Here is a 12,611-nt window from a genome sequence, read left to right on the forward strand (position 1 = left end):
ATCCACTCAATGCCGACTTTTATTTCCCATTGAATTGCATTGGGGTCGGGTTTCGGACGAAACTCCGACTTTTTTTGCCCTAGTCGGACCAGTTTCATCTGAAACAAATTTTGTTTCATGAAATCCGATCCGACCAAAGTCGCTCAACTCTAGTCTGCAGGCATCATGTTGCGTTTGCAGAGCCCCTGATATGCCTAAACAGTAGAAACCCCCCACAAGTGACCCCATTTTAGAAACTAGACTCCTAAAGGAGCTTATCTAGATGTGTGGTGAGCACTTTGAACCCCTAAGTGCTTTACAGAAGTATATAACGTAGAGCCGTGAAAATAAAAAAATCATTTATTTCCACAAAAATGATCTTTTTGCCACCAAATTTTTATTTTCACAAGGGTGACAGGAGAAATTAGAGAGTTGCGCATGTGCTTATTTAGCTGTGGCCAAAGGGAGGGGGAGTCTGTGACACAATGCATGAACACGCTGCAGGAGATCCACGCTATGATCGCTAAGCGAGATTACATAAGCGTCGGACCACCTCATATAATTCTGAGAGACCGGCCTTGCGTGAGCGCCTGTGAACTAATCCGCGCAAGACTTTTTCAGAAATGGGGCGGAAGCATGCAAAAGGGAGCCGGAGCAGAGGACCGCAGCCTTGACAGGGATGGTCCGGAGTCACAAAGTACCCACCCCAAACGAGGAAAAGCCGGAGTGGTCGCACGAATTACGTCAGGAAATATGGAAAATGAGGGCTGAATTAAGGAGCCTAAAGGAATTCCTTGCTGCTACTTTGGAGTCCAATACCATACCCAGGGGTAACTTATGGCAAGAGTTAAGAGAAGTCACAGGAGAGAAACGGAGCATAAGAGCAACCCCAGCAGCAGCCCCATAATCTAATTCCATATCCTGGGATGAAGGGCGATTACAGAGGGGGTATGCCTCTTGTGGAGGATGGTGATCCCGACCGAAGTGCCCACCGGACAGGCGCAGAAATGAATGTTGGACATGTGGAAGAATGGGACACCTGTCAAGAAGTTGCTCTACAAGAGTCAGCTGACAACTAAGATTCGCTCACCCTTCCGAAGGTCATGCCCACTGGAGAGAGCGCTGCCCCTGGAAGAAATGGTACAGTGAGAGGAGGGGAACCTTACCCAGAGCAAGGCATAGCCATGGCATTGGACACCGAGAAGTTAGGGAGAAGATGTTGACTGTCTACAGTGAGATGTCGGCACTGCTCAGTTGCGTGGAGGCGAATCAGGTGGAACGCCAAATTGGATCCAATGGTCCCGTCTGTGAGATTCAACCTGAGGGGGAAGAAGAGATGGCTACCCGAGTAGACCACTGAAGTATATCATGACCTTGCCTGTCACAAGATCCCGAAGGACAGGAGAAAGTGCCAAGTGTCCCTGAAACACTTACACCCATGGTTCCTGATGGTGATGAGGAAGAACCCCTTGTTTCATTCTCTGAAATGGATAGTATGCCACCTGCTAGTCCAAGGGAAATGCACAGGCCTGAAACTCCAGACATAGCTGCTGCATTGAACCTGGATGTACTCCTGTCCTTTATGACCCAACCTGACTTTACCACTCAACCTGAAGTTCTGAGTACTCCTAAAGAGCAAATTCAAGAGGAGCCTCAAAGTACTCAGTGTGATCACGCTGGTGTTCCACCTCGACGGTATGCGCAGAATAATTTTCTTCAGCAAAGCATAGTACAAGAAAGGCAGAAATGTGAGCGAAAATTGTGGGCATCTGACCCACCTCCAAAGAATCTAAAGGAGCACAAAGAGGTCTCGCCCCTGGAATGGTGAGCTAAAGGAGAGTGGGAGTGCAAGGAAGTGGGCCGCACTGCAGGTACCTGCTAGCCAGGGCCGCAACTGTCAAGGCTGGATCCCCTGTTGCCTGGGGGAAGTAATAGTAAACTGGATCAACCTCCTGACCAAGGGGGGTGGGGGCATATAAGGCTAAAGCGAGTGCAGCAGAGGGTAGTTTGGCGCCAACCCAGGGCAGCACGCAGTGAGGTGAGCAGTGCGCTTCGTTCCCCTCCACCGAGTATCGACACTGTGGCAGTCCCTGCCATCTGCAAAGGAACCACTGCAGAGAGAGACACCGGGTGTGCTGCAGCAGTTCAAAGAGAGGAGTGCTTCATCCTGGTAGCACCAGCATCGCGCAGGTCAGCATCCCCCATCTCCCGCCACCAACAGTGGGGACCAGAGACAGATACATGCATTGTGTGTCCAGTGACTACCAGAGAGTAAGGCGCCGTATGCTCTGTGTCCATGAGTACAGTGTACATGCCACATAAGACTTGACGGGTGCAGGACAGACACTAGCGCCATGATTTTGCCAGTTTATATTGTCGGGCTCATACAGGACTGTGGCCCGCACCATTGTCAGCCACTGCAGCATATGGACTAGGAACTCAATGAACGGTACCGGAGACCGACTGCTACCGCCAGAAGAAGGCTCATTGTTGTCTACAGGATCCTATAGGAAAAAAACACCACGCCAGCTGTTGTTGGCGCTATTGACTTTCAAGCAGCATCTACAGTCTGAAGAACTACTGACTTTCTAGCCGGATTCAAAAGAACTGCCGTTACCTTGTTCATTATCTCTACATATCCTTTGCAATTGAACTGTTTATTCTCGCAGTTAACTATTCATTTCCTTGCGAGGATTAAATCCCCTGTTTAATTAAAACTGTTAAAATTGTTAACCCTTGCTCTGCCTCCTGCCCATCACTGCATCCCGCAACCTGCTTACACCTCCATCCTTAAAATTTCTAAGATGGCAGTCCAATACAACATGGTCAGTAGCAGATATTGGGGACAACAAAGCTACAAACCGGCAGAGGGTGAAAATGACTCTCCACTGACCGGGATGACCGTCATCTTATTCAAATGTCACTCAGAAACCGCAGGATGACATCAAGTTATCTACAAAAGGAATGGCAAATGTCAGCTGGGGTGAAGTGCACTGCAAGAACAGTTCATAACAGGATTCTAGAGGCAGGGCTCAAGTCATGTAAAGCTGTAAAAAAGCCTTTCAACAATGAGAAGCAAAGGAGAGCCAGGCTGAAGTTTGCCAAAGGCCATAAGGATTGGACCATAGATGCCTGGAGTTAGGTAATCTCTGATGAGTCTAATTTTCAGCTTTGTCCAACACCTGGTCATCTAATAATTAGACGGAGACCTAACTGTTAAATTTGGTGGAGGATTGGTGATGATCTGGGGATGCTTCAGCAAGGCTGGAATTGGGCAGGTTAATTTTTGCAAAGGACATATGAATCAAGCCGCATACAAGGTTATCCTGGAAAGACAGTTGATTCCTTCTGCTCAGGCAATGTTCCCCAACTCTGAGGACTGTTTTTTTCCAGCAGGACAATGCGCCATGCCACAAAGCAAGGTCAATCTATCTGTGGATGAAGGACCACCACAACAAATCCCTGTCATGGCCAGCCCAATCTCCAGACCTGAACCCCATTGAAAACCTCTGGAATGTAATCAAGCGGAGACTGATAGTCACAAGCCATCAAACAAAGAACTGCTTAAATTTTTGTACCAGGAGTGGCATAAGGTCACCCAAAAGCAGTGGGAAAGACTGGTGGAAATCATGACAAGACACATGAAAGCTGTGATTAAAAATCATGGTTATTCCACAAAATATTGATTTCTGAACTCTTCCTGAGTTAAAACATTAGTATTGTTGTTTCTAAATGATTATGAACTTGTTTTCTTAGCATTATTTGAGGTCTGCAAGCACTGCATTTTTTTCGTTATTTTGACGATTTCTCATTTTCTGAAATTAAATACAAAGTATAGTGCTTGAAAATTTGAAGACATGTTGTCATTAGTTTATAGAATAAAAGAGCAATTTACATTTAACTCAAAAATATATCTATAAAGAGAAAAATATCTAAACAAACTAGGAAGCTCTATACCTTAAAATACATCAAATTTTTATTTTAGTATATGCTAAAAAACATTACATAAATGCTATAATGATATAGTACAAATGAGGGCAACAAATGCAAAAGAGCGGGTTTTGACAAAGGTATGGAGGTATTCAAAAAGGCACATATATCTCAATCTTATTATATATCCATATGTGGATGCAATACAAAAACAGGTACGATACAAAAGGAATATCTTAGAAACAATAAATTGAGCTAAAAGCTTCCCATAAAGACTTCCTTAAATTAAGTCCTGCTTATAAAAGGTTCTAGAAAAAGTGCTCATAGAATAGCATGCCGGCCAAATTCCTATTTAGAATGGCTATATTGTGTATAGACTGCAAAAGTGCATAGTGCCGTGCAAATAAATTTTACCACAATGGGCTGCATAAGTGCATAATGCTTGTGCAGACAAATGTACTTAAAATGTTAAATATATGTGATTAGCCAGATAGAGAAAAGTAAAAATAAAAGTAGCTGCTGCAGAACATATACCATACCTAGTCAGCCCTGGCACCCCTGATGCGCGTTTCGCAATGCTGCTTCTTCCAGAGGGAGTGTGCACAATAACAGAACCAGAGTTGTACCGCCATATCAAGACTTTCTCCAAGTGTTTGCAGGTTCTCTTCCACCCGGACTCTCCGTCGACTTCCCACAACTACCCACCAACCACCAAAAACCCCAGCGCTTTAACTCCGGTCTCTCGCAGCTGTCCCTTTATTGGCAAGATCATATATTACATCACAAATCTCCAGCAACACTGTAAACTGTGATTATCCTTTACATAGGCTTCCCTAAAAATATCTGCAGAATAACCTTTTTCTTTACACTTGGAGAATACGAGATTCTTCCTTGAAGTCCCTGTCATTTGTAGAATTTTTTGTATACACCAGTATTTTCCATAACATTTTCCTATTTCCAAAGATGGGAAAGGTGGGATTTGCACATCTTCTCATATAAAAAATGTGAATAGTGAGATAAGAATGTGGATTTTTTCAGAGGGCATTTCCCAAAATGGATCAGAAATATGTAGAAAGAAAATTGGAGTTCATGACATATTTTAAAAATGATTTTGTCACCACTCCTTATAGATCCTATGGGGACCTTAGAGGGATACTTAATAAATAATGGTTCATTTTTAATAATGACCCCTGATGAGGGGCAACACCCCTGGATATTGACTTAAAGGGCCACTTAATATGGTGGTAATGGTGGTTTCCGAAAGGAGCCACTCTTTGGCTGGGTCCTTCCCTGGAGGAAGATCTGGCTAGTCCCATGTTTGAGACTCTTAAATGAGGCTCCATGGACTTTATTTGCATATCCTTGAAGTCCCTGTCATTTGTAGAATTTTTTGTATACACCAGTATTTTCCACAACATTTTCCTATTTCCAAAGAAGGGAAAGGTGGGATTTGCACATCTTCTCATATAAAAAATGTGGATGTGAATAGTGAGATAAGAATGTGGATTTTTTCAGTGGGCATTTCCCAAAATGGATCAGAAATGTGTAGAAGGAAAATTGGAGTTCATGACATATTTTAAAAATGATTTTGTCACCACTCCTAATAGATCCCATGGGATACTTAATAAATAATGGTTCGTTTTTAAGGTACTGTCACACTTAGCGATGCACCAGCGATCCCGACCAGCGATATGACACGGTCAGGATCGCTGGTGCATCGCTAAGTGGTCGCTAGTGAGCTGCCACACAGGCAGATCTCACCAGCGACATTGCTGGTGACGGGGGTCGCTACTTACCTGTCACATTAGGCAATCCTGCATACTCCCGCCCGCGTCCATGCTCGTCGCTTGTCTCTCTACCGGAAGCGCCGCAGGAAGCTGATGACGAGAAACAGTCCAGGACGTTCTCGCGCGATCAGCGATAACCAGCGGGGGAGCGGGTCGGAGGTAAGTATCAGACACAGCGATATCGCTAGCAATATCGCTATAACGTCACAAGTTATAGCGATATTGCTAGCGATATCGCTTAGTGTGACAGGCCCTTTAATAATGACCCAGTTTAATCCAAGGTCATAGCTAATAACCCTGACAATGCTTTTAGGAGAAATACAAATCTTAAAAATCATATAATACCAAGTCACATTGATTTTAAAAAGAAAAAATTGACCTATGGAAAAGGTCAATTATCTTTATTCCTGGCACTAGTGGGTACCTACCGTTGTGGTGTGGCCAACTGCCCATGTCGTGTTATAGTCAAGCACAGATGTAGCAGTTTTCTATCCACTGCTACTGGTGAGAATTTTTCCATCAATCAGTTTTTAAATAGTTATACATCCTAGGTGATTTATCTACTTGAATGCAGCTGTAATCTGCAATATGTAAGTCATACTATACAACTAGTCCATAATAGAATGAATAAACACAGGTCAAATATTAGGAATAGAGTAATTACTCACAGCCTCTCTAAACATTTTTGTAATAAACACCAAAAAAAATCCTGTGAATTTATGGCTAATATTGTTGGAACAAATTTCAGAAAAACTCCTGGATAGATTTAAAAAAAACCTTATAATTAGATTATATTTCTGGATCTTTAAATTGTCCTTCTGATGCCAGAGGGTCTGAATTAAGGTACTGTCACACTTAGCGATGCACCAGCGATCCCGAACAGCGATATGACGCGGTCAGGATCGCTGGTGCATCGCTAAGTGGTCGCTAGTGAGCTGCCACATAGGCAGATCTCACCAGCGACATAGCAGCGGTCGGGGGTCGTTACTTACCTGTCAGACGAGACGATCCTGACGTCCTCCCTCCTGCGTCCACGCGTCGCTCGTCGGTGCCAAAGGAAGCCCAGCAGGAAGCTGACGACGAGAAATGGTCCAGGACGTTCTCGCGCAATCAGCGATAACTAGCAGGGGAGCAGTCGGAGGTAAGTGTCACACATAGCGATATCGCTAGCAATATCGCTGCTACGTCACAAAAACCAGTGACGGTATAGCGATATTGCTAGCGATATCGCTTAGTGTGACAGGCCCTTAAGTGTATAGAAAATACGAGATAAGAAATAGTAGTGGTTATGCATGCTGTTTTGGTTCCTTTTAAAACAATTTTCCATGGAATATATGGTTTTGCAGTGGGTATGGAAAGTATTCAGACCCCTTTAAATTTTTCACTCTTTGTTTCATTGCAGCCATTTGGAAAAATTAAAAAAAAATCATTTTTTTTCTCATTAATGTACACTGCACCCCAACAGAAATGTAGAAATTTTTGCAAATTTATTAAAAAAGAAAAACTGAAATATCACATAGTCATAAGTATTCAGACCCTTTGCTCAGTATTGAGTAGAAGCACCCTTTTGAGCTAGTACAAGCGGGCTTTTATATGTCTGGCACTGAGGAGCAGCTTCCGTTGGGCCACTCTGCCATAAAGGACCGACTGGCTGCAGTATATTGCATATTTTATATAATGCATTTTAATGTTGTTTCTGTGTTGTTTAAACCTTCTTTTTTTGCTTGTGCATATGTTACAGCTGGCCCTATAGACCGGGGCATAACTCCATGAGAGAATATAAAGGTTGTTGAGTTCTTACGAGCAAAGGGTTTATGTTTTAGATTTACAGTATGTGTTACGTCATTTCTGACCTGTTTAAATGTCTGAAGTTTTTACCTTTTTGTCATGCAAGATGAAGGGGAAGGATAGTCCCTGATACACGTAGTGAAATAAATCCTTTTAACCTGGAAGCAGCCTCTCCTCCTTCACGGCAACTCCCGCATGACATTTCAGTCCTCCAATCTTGATTTAATGACAGACTGTAACTCCTACCAAAGGCTAAAAGATAGGACTTCTGACCTAACCAATGAATGAAGCAGGAGTTGAACTTGATCACTTCTGCATTATTCAATCTCTAGTGGATTGTGGAATCAGCCAAGTATAGCAATAGCGATCTATGGGGATCTCTGCGTACTCCTCTTAATAAATTAGACAAGGCACAAACTGGCATGTGCCTCTCTGTGCACCTCACCATAGATGTTACTCCAATCAGAGACTGGAGTAAGCTTTGGGGTGTAAGGTATGTCAGTGCTCATTATGAATTTCAAGAGCTGAGGTCACCACTGTCCCAACCCAGCTTTTGCCACTTTATCAGAGTTGGGTGAAAATGGCAAGAAAACGACAACGGTCACAACATTTGTGTACAGCCTAGCTTTACGCAAACATTTTGAGACTTTTCAAATCTTTTTACAACAGTTTTCTGGCTAAAAAACTTTGATGAATGGGAGTCTTCAGCTTTCAGTGATGGCAGACTTTACCCATTGCTACTTTAAGTTTTTTTTGTTTTATGTGTTACTTATCTACAGTCTTGATGTTAATATATTCTAATGTGATCTCGCCATCTGTTCTGTCATCTAGTAGTGTGACAAATGCTTCATAACTGTCTGAAGATCACTGAGTGTTGGAGCTTATACATAAAACTCTTTTATTATCTCTCCAATGTATCAGACAGTCCAGCATTTTTTTTCTACATCTAGATCCTGCCGTATCTGCTGGGATTTCATCAGCTCCTTTTAGGATATCATAGGTTTCTAACAAAATGCAGCTTATTGATGAGCTGTTCTTTCATACACTGATGTTTGTAGATATGTCCTTACATCTACAACTGCGCACAGCAGAATAGCAGTTTATAATATTTTCTCTGTGTGCTATTTTATTTATAATAATGTATTTTCATAGTCAGTCGGATGGAAGCAGCATGTTTATTATAATTTGCCATGACTGGGAAGTCAAACTGCTATGAATGTTACTCAATCTAATATCACTCTTGATTCAGAAATATTTTATTTCAATGATTGGGAAATGCTTTACCATACATATGGGCTATTAGCATTATTTCTTTATTGTATGATGACATCTATAAAGCTCACATAATCATGAATCCGAAGAACTCAAAAAGTTTTTGTTCTTGTTTTATCGCTGCTGATCCCCTGAGAAATATTTTTATTTCTATGCGAGCAACTCTTTATTATTACTGTGTGAGCACCCATTGTACAGCCCTAAGTAAAAAGGATCATATCTCTTGAACTGTACGGTGTAGAAAAAAAAAGAATATTCAAGGGATGAAATAAAAGCTGGACATTTTTTGACCTGGCATCATGTGTTCTTTATGCCATCCTGGAATATCAAGAATAGCCATTATGCAAGTAGACCATTTACTTTTGATACCTATCCTGTTTTTTGTACTTGTCATTAATAAGAATCAGAGGAAAACTATTGATTGCAGACATGGTTTATTTTTTTACATAAATAAGTTATTTTTTTCCAGAATTGAAGCACATTTTTAACTTTCAAGACAAATAAGGTTTTCTCTAGATATAGGTAAATTTATTTAAATGAGATTGCATTCTACTTGACTTTTACAAAAATACATAGTCTCCAGAATACAGATTTTTTTGTGATTCACGCTATGGAAATTTAGCAAAATAGCGTCCAGCTGCAGCCGGAAAAAAGATCATAAAAACACAATAACATACACACGTGGTCAAAATTGTTGGTACCCCTCGTTTAATGACAGAAAAACCCTCAAATGGTCACAGAAATAACTTGAATCTGACAAAAGTAATAATAAATAAAAAATCTATGAAAATGAACAAATGAAAGTCAGATATTGCTTTTCAACCATGCTTCCACAGATTTTTAAAAAAAATAAAACTCATGAAATAGGCCGAGACAGAAATGATGGTACCCCTGAAAATAATGTGACAAAAGGGACATGTTAAATCAATGTGTGTCCACTAATTAGCATCACGGGTGTCTACAATCTTGGAATCAGTGAGTCGGCCTGTATAGAGGGCTACAGATACTCACTGTGCTCTTTGGTAACATGGACACTCAACATGGACCAGAGGAAGTGAAAGAAAGCGTTGTCTCAGGAGATTAGAAGGAAAATTAAAGACAAACATGTTAAAGCTAAAAGTTGTAAGACAATCTCCAAGCAGCTTGATATTTCTGAGACTACAATTGAACATATTATTCAGAAATTTAAGCTCCATGGGACTGTAGCCAACTTCTCTGGACATGGCCACAGGAGGAAAATTGATGACAAATCAATGAGACAGATAATACAAATGGAAACAAAAGAGCCCAGAAAAACTTCTAAACAGATTAAAGGTGAAATTCAGGCTCAAGGAACATCAGTGTCAGATCACACCATCCGTCGTTGTATGAGCAAAAGTGGACTTCATGGAATACAACCAAGGAGAACACCATTGTTGTAAAAAAGCCAGAATGGAATGTGCCAAACTACATTTTGACAAGCAACAAAGCTTCTGGGAGAATGTCCTATGGACAGATGAGACAAAAATTGAACTTTTTGGCAAGGCACATCAGCTCTATGTTCACAGATGTAAAAATGAAGCATGTCAAGAAACAAACACTGTCCCTACTGTGAAACATGAAGGAGGCTCTGTTATGTTCTGGGGCTGCTTTGCTGCATCTGGCACAGGGTGTCTAGAATCTATGCAAGGTACAATGAAATCTCAAGATTATCAAGGGATTCTCAGTCGCAGGTCATGGGTCTTGCAACAGGATAAAGACTCAAAACACACAGCTAAAAACTCCCAAGAATGGCTAAGAGGAAAACTTTGGACTATTCTGAAGTGACCTTCTATGAGCCCTGACCTAAATCCTATTGAACATCTTTGGAAAGAGCTGAAACATGCCATCTGGAAAAGGCAACCTTCAAACACGAGACAACTGGAGCAGTTTGCTCTTGAGGAATGGGCCCAAATACCTGTTGAGAGGTGCATAAGTCTCATTGACAGGTACAGGAATTGTTTAATTGCAGTGATTGCCTCAAAAGGTTGTGCAACAAAATATTAAGTTAAGGGTACCATCATTTCTGTCCAGGCCTATTTCATGAGTTTTTTTTGTTTGTTTGTTTTTTTAAATTCTGTGGAAACATGGTTGAAAAGCAATGTCTGTCTTTCATTTGTTTTTTTTTCATAGATTTTTTAATTTATTATTACTTTTGTCAGATTCAAGTTATTTCTGTGACCATTGTGGGTTTTTCTGTCATTAAAAGAGGGATACCAACAATTTTGACCACGTGTGTAATACTCACCTATGCTATTTCCCTTCTTGCCTCTGGTACCCATTGCCCATCAGCTAATCCTCTTCTTTCCGCAGTTGTGCACAAGTGTCTTCGTGGGCACCAGAGGCAGCCGTGGTGCTGGGACAAATGACCGATGAGGTATTAGTTGTTTTTTACTTTTTACATGTTAAGTTTATTATGCTTTTATTGCTTGAGCATGTTATAGCACCATTTATTCCATGGCGCTTTACATGTGAAAAAAGTTATGCATAATAAAAACAAGTACAATAATCTTCACCAATGCAAGTCACTAAATGATACTGGAGGAGATAGGACCCTGTCTGTGAGTGCTCACAGTCTACAAGGGATAGGTGAGGGTAGAGCTGCTTGTGCAGATGTATGGTGGAACTATGGTTACAGTGGTTCTTCAGTTCCTTTTAAACCCCTTTCCGACATCGGGTGTAATAGTATAACGATGTCGGACTCCCTCCCTTTGATGTGGGCTTCGGTGGTAAGCCCACATCTTTCCTGGGATGTGTCAGCTGATTTGAACAGCTGACATGTGCCCGCAATAGCTGTGGGTGGAAACATGACCCACCCGCAGCTATTAACTAGTTAAATGCTGCTGTCAAACGCTGACAGCAGCATTTAAATTGCACTTCCAGGAATCACACCGGATATACACACACCGGTGACCCGCGTCACATGATCGTGAGTCAGCGATGTGTTGGCATGACACCCGAGGTCTCCTGGAGACCTCTATGGTTGTCACTGCCTGATTACTGTGAGCCTCACCCAGTGGTCGGTGCTCATAGCATGTCAGCAATTCTACTACATAGAGGCGATCTGACCATCGCCTCAATGTAGCAGAGGCGATCAGGCTATGGCAGCTTTTAGTCTCCTATGGAGACTATTGAAGCAAGCCAAAAGTTAAAAAAAGTGTTTAAAAATATAAAAAAATATAAAAAAAAATTAAAAGTTCAAATCACCCCCTTTAGCCCCATTCAAAATAAAACAATAAAAATAAAACCAAACATACTCATATTCGGTATCTCTGCATTCAGAATTGCCCAATCTATCAATAAAAAAGGATTAACCTGATTGCAGAACGGCGTAGTGAGAAAAAAGTCAAAATGCCAGAATTACGCTTTTTGGTCGCCGCAACATTGCATTAAAATGCAATAACGGGTGATCAAAAGATCGTACCTGCACCAAAATGGTATCATTAAAAACATCAGCCTGGAACACAAAAGATAAGCCCTCACCCAACCCAAGATCATGAAAAATGGAGACGCTATGGGTATCGGAAAATGCCGCAATTTTTTTTTTTTAAAGCAAAGTTTGGATTTTTTTTTTCACCCCTTAGATAAAAAACAACCTAGACATGTTTGGTGGCTATGAACTCGTAATGACCTGGATAATCATAATGACAGGTCAGTTTTAGCAATTAGGAAACCTAGAAAAAAGGCCAAACAAAAAACAAGTGTGGGATTGCACTTTTTTTTACAATTTCAATGCACCTGGAATTTTTTCCCATTTTCTAGTATACAACATGGTAAAATCAATGGTGTTGTTCAAAAGTACAACTTGTCCCGCAAAAAATAAGCCCTCAAATGGCC

This window comes from Dendrobates tinctorius, unplaced genomic scaffold (assembly GCF_039654945.1).
Source record: "Dendrobates tinctorius isolate UK_male_01 unplaced genomic scaffold, ASM3965494v1 ptg000081l, whole genome shotgun sequence".
Lineage (NCBI taxonomy): Eukaryota > Metazoa > Chordata > Amphibia > Anura > Dendrobatidae > Dendrobates > Dendrobates tinctorius.